The sequence below is a fragment of the Helianthus annuus genome, chromosome 14 (assembly GCF_002127325.2).
Source record: "Helianthus annuus cultivar XRQ/B chromosome 14, HanXRQr2.0-SUNRISE, whole genome shotgun sequence".
NCBI lineage: Eukaryota > Viridiplantae > Streptophyta > Magnoliopsida > Asterales > Asteraceae > Helianthus > Helianthus annuus.
Window position 1 is genome coordinate 105,600,446 of NC_035446.2, and position 6,000 is coordinate 105,606,445.

Consider the following 6,000-nt stretch of genomic DNA (forward strand, 5'->3'; position numbering starts at 1 on the left):
TTTTTTAGTACTAAAACTTAACTTACAATTATGATTTAAAAAATTATATCTTAATTTTTTCCGAAGTGGACCGGTTATCGAATCGGTTGTCTTACTGATACAGGTACAATGAGCGAAACGGTTTTAGAAAGAGACGGGATTAACATAATAATAAATATCTTAAAAAGTAAAATACGAGAATCTACAGTTTAACTAAAAAATAAGCTTTTTTATTGTGTGAGGGGTATTTAGGGCATGTTTGGGTAAGCTTTTTGAAACAACTTATTGACTTATTGGCTTTTTGAAAAGTCATAAGCTCTAAAATGATGTTTGGCAAAGAGGGTGTATGTGAGGGGGAAAAGCCAATAAGTCAATAAGTCACAAAATCCTGACTTTTCCAAGAAGCCAATAAGTCAATAAGTTGTTTCAATAAGCTTACCTAAACATGCCCTTAGAATATATTTAAGGATTATGGTTCTTGGCTTTGTAAGGGTTTGTGACTAGCCATGAAATTTGAATATGCAAAGGAGATAGAGAAGAGACCTATAGTTTATCGTGTATTGCGAAGATAATAGGTATGGTTTTCTATATGTGTATACGATGAAATGTGATCACACGCGTTTGAAGATTAAATATAATTAGATTCTGCGTTATTCAAGTCTAAGGTGTTATACTAGATGTTATGATTCTTAGCTTTGCAAAGATCCGTGACTTGCCATGAAATTTGAATATGCAAAGGAGATGGAGAAGAGAGCTATAGTTTGTGGCATCGCGTGGATAATAGGTGTGGTTTTCTAAATGCGTACGATGAAATGTGATTATACGTGTTTGAATATTGAAGAATGAATATAATTAGGTTCTTTGTTGTTCTAGTCTAAGATGTTATACTAGATGTTAATAGTCGACCTTATTTTCTATAATTGGTTTAATGATGGAAAACACATTTATGTTGCACTACATGGATTAGAGGTAAGGACATAACTACTCAAAGTTATTTTGTATGTACATCACGTGTAGATGCGACGTCTTCTCTTATTTACAACATATGCTTCTATATTAGTTAAAGTAACGTGTAGATGCTACGTCTTCTCTTATTTACAAGATATGCTTCTATATTAGTTAAAGTAACAGGTAAAAGATCTTGTTTAGATTATTGTTTATTTCTTAGGAGTGGCTACAAAATACATCTTGTATCTATGTTAAGTGTAAATCGCATTTTAAACGTTATAATAAAGTAAGTCGTAATTATGGCCACAATTTATAATTTTTATGGAAAGCCATTGTTTTAGAATTCGTTTTAGGCCCTAAGAAACATTGATCACAATGGTTTGGATTTAAAACGTTAACAAACTCTAAAGCTCTAAATGAACAAAATATGAAGACTTGAGTACTGACTAAATCTGTAAATGACATATTAAAAAGGGGGAATAAATAATATGGTCCGACCACCTGGTTCAATTCACTAACTCCACCAGTGCAATAGTAACCGGCTAGTACAAATGGAGGCAGTTCAAAACCGGCCGGTTATGTACCAATTCCCAGTCCAACTGACGGTTCAAAATGATTTTGAAAAAAAATAATTTATCTATATATTTCACCAAGTGGCTTGAAGTGCTTAATTTTGAAATGATTCGAGTGTGAAACCAAACATCATCATAACCCTACACTTATATTTAAACAAGCAACTAAGCATGTGGTGTTTCTGAAATTACTAGATAATTAATTTATCTTTGCCCCTGAAACGATTTTCAGGTTGATTTATAAAGAGCACAAACAATTGGAAAACGTATGCTCTTGCTTGATCACATTGCAACAAGCCAAAACCCTAATTAAAAACCTTCAAATGTAAACATTAGTCAATATCCATGAGACTTATTCATGCTCTAATGTCTAGACATAAAAAATTCTTGAAGTCTTATGATAATACTATTTTTTTAAAGAACACTCATATATTAAGACTTTGTTATGAAAAAAAAATACCGAGAATAAAACAAATCATCCACTCATAGTAAAGTTCCATATCTTGATCAATTCATTATTAAAAAGAAAAGAGTTATAAAGTCTTAATAACTTTATACCTTGTGTGACAATTAGTCAAACACATGGTTGACTTCATTCTTAAAGTAGTAAATTATAAGTTTTATACTTTATATTTGTACCAAACTGCAGTACTAAATTACAAGTTTTATTCTTAAAGGACTAGACCCATTATCTATTAAGACTCCCTCGATTTGGTGATATCTCCTTGGGGGTAGTGGAAATGTTAAAAACGAATTCCTTGCACATCGAGTATACCACCTTTTCGTGCAAGGCAAGAACTTAACAAAAACCACATTTCTAACCCCCTTCTAAGTAGTTAACGTGTTTTTATAAAGACGTAAAGATACGAATGCTTGAATCAACAAACGTAGATGGATTAAAGCTTACTTTCAGAATAACAAAATCATATTCAAAGTCATTAACACACACCAAATGAAAAGTGCACAACTAAGAAATTAAAAAGACATCAAAGGTTCATATTCACCATAGTGATGAACATCATCAAGCTTGTATGAATAAACAAGTTAATCAATAACATTGAATTGTTATAAATATAAGTTCCTACAATCTTGGATCCTAAGATAAACCAAACTCTATATAAGATGGAAATGTGGTGGAAAAGTGATGGTGAGTTAGAGAGAGTGGGTGCCAAAGGATGAGGAGAATGGCAACCCAAGTACTCAATTTATAGGCGGAAACAGGGCGGAGGCACAACCTGTCTGAAGAGTCTTTTGAGCTCATTTTGTCTTTTCTGATCAGAGTTCGTACATAGACACGACCGTGTGATATGAGGCACGACCCAAGTCAACTTTATGGGTCTCATTGTCCGTTAATGTTCAAATATTCTAAGGATATGACATGGGACATGCCAAGGAGGCACAATCGCGTTCATGGTGACCTATTTTGTCTTGTCTGCTGAAGCTTGACACAAGTGTAACATCACGTATTTTGGATTTCCTATAATTAGAAACTTGTGTCCGTATCGTATTTGTACTCCATTTCCAATCTTGTAAACCGAGAATACGATTATAATGGAGATTCATGTTTATATCAATCCTATTATAACCATACTTATGTTATATGTTATATGCCATCAATCATCGAATACGTGTTTTTATGCAAAACCAAGACTTAGTATGCATTCGAATTATCAATCATACATATACGATACTTGTCGCATACTCACATACACTTTCCATACTTGAAAACATGCTAAATAGAAGTTTATAACATAAAATACCGTAATCTGCAAGTCAAGGACCAAACTTGGAAAAAATCAAAAAGTTTTGGGAAATGGACATGTCGCATCACGCGTTCCTCTGAGCCATCCTTGTCGCGTGAGGCGGGGAGGCTCGATCCGCATAATGTTGTTTAACCCAATCCAGTTGCTCCTTTTCCATTTCATTTCTTCCCCAAACACCTTCATTCTTCATTAAAATACCAACCCTAATCAACCACTATATTACCAAGCCTCACACACCTTCATTTCACTTTTCCCACACTCAAAACACTCTCAAAACTACTGAAATTACATCAAGAAGGCAGATTACTTGCAAGTTCAATAGTGAGCTTCAACTCACTTTTCCTTCCTCGTCTTTATGGATTTTTTTTCTACTCACTTGGAACACCTCTAGGAGTGTATCCTCAAGTTTTTCTTGGTAAACTAGGTTGGAACATCACCATTTTGAGGTCCAAAGTGAGCTTTCATTTCCGTTTTTGTTAAACTTTAACTTGTAACAACTTTTAAACATCTTTCTTAAATGAACATGAACCAAACCTTATTCCCAACTAACTTGCATGTTGAGGGCTATGAGTTGAGGTATCATTTCAGAAAGTTTAAGGTACAAACACCTCAATAACAACTAACCTAAGCCACTAAAACAACTTCCTAGTCACAAAGTGAATAAGGCTACACCAAGTCTCCAAACACTATCCATGTTTGGAATGCACTAGTCTAGTCAAGTCACTTGGTTGTTTAAGTGATTTGGTTGAATACCTAACTAAGTAGCTTCAAAGAATCAAAGTAAGCCAACCCCACCTCATTTCCAACACTTGCCATGTTGGGTATGTACACGTCCGGGTTGTTCTTATTTGGTTACTTAGCAAACTTAATTAGTTGTATTTAATCTTATTTATGACCAATCGAAATCATCAACTAAGTTGATGATTTTGTGCTTTGGTGAATCATATAATGAGGTTTAATGGATGGGAATCATCATACCTCCTTGCTTGACATACTTGATAATACATGACCATAGGACTTTATATATATATATATATTTATATATATTTATATATATAGTGAAAGTGTAAAATACAACATCCCTTAACGTACAATACGTATGATATAGTGAAATCGCATGTTATAAAATAGCATGGATGAAATCGCATGTGATAATTTTGATGAAATCGCATGTTGGTTTTTTGTAACAATTTCGCATGTGATAATTTTGATGAAATCGCATGTTGGTTTTTTGTAACAATTTCGCATGTGGTAATTTTGATGAAATCGCATGTTAAAAAACCAACATGCGAAATTGTTAGAAAAAACCAACATGAGATTTCAATGTGGGATGAAGATCTGACGGCTGAGATGAGCGCATACATATTGTACGATAAGGGATATTGTACGTTAACCTAACCCTATATATATATATATATATATATATATATATAGAGAGAGAGAGAGAGGAAGGTTAACGTACATTACGTCTTAACGTACATCACGTACGACAGATAATTACGCACGCTCATCTTAAAATCACGCACGTTATAACTCAAAAATCCAAAATCACACATGTTGAAAACAATAATCACGCATATTGAAAACATTAATCACGCACGTTATAGAACATAATCACGCACGTTGTTGTACGTGATGTACGTTAAGCCGTAATGTATTTTACACTTTTCCTCTATATATATATATATATATATATATATATATATATATATATATATATATATATATATATATATATATAGGGTAAGGTTCATGCGAGAACCACCTTTATCGCGAGAACCAATGTGAACACAACCTAAAATAGCTAAAAAAACCTAACCTCCACCCCCCCCAAGCTAAATGCTAAAAACTAAAACCCCCAAAAAACCTAAAAAAAAACTAACCCCCCCCCCCCCAAAAAAAAAAAAAAAAAAAAACTAAACCCCCTCCCCCACCCCCCAAAAACCTAAACCCCCACCCCCAAGCTAAAATGCTAAAAACTAAACCCCCAAAAAAAACCTAAAAAAATCTAATTTTTTTTAATATTATTTTTTTTGGCTACTAAAAGTAGCGATTTTTATATAAAAAATATTTAAAAAAAAAATTTGTGTGTTTTTTAGCTATTTTTAGGCATTTTTTGTTGTGTTCACATTGGTTCTCGCGCTTCTCGCAATAAAGGGTGGTTCCTAACGGATCTTTGTCCTATATATATATGGTAGGGTTTATTTGAGAACCACTCTTATTGCGAGAACCATAAGAACCAATGTGAACACAAAAAAACCTAAAAATACCTAAAAAACACAGAATTTTTTTATTATTTTTTAATTAAAAATCGCTATTTTTCGTTACAAAAAAAAATTCTAGTAACAATTATCAATGCACATGTGCATATGTATCATTTCTTTGACAAATTCCGTAATACATTACCAGTATTAGACAATTGCACTTTCATTTACACTACCATCCGTAATACACTACTTTTTACATTAACAATATATAAAATGCACATGTGCATCTATATGTATGAGCGTGATATAACGTGTTTTGGTACAAAAAGTTTGTGATTTTAAATGATGAAGTAGGCCAATATACATGTTTTTGGTTAGTTATATCTAGTGGTTGATGGTTTGGTTATATTTGTCACTTTATGATGTAATATGTTGTTTGTTATGGTATGAAGGGTGGTGATGCACATGTGCATAAAGTGAAAATACTATACATATTGGTAATGGTAGTGTATTGTGGATAATAGGAGGTAA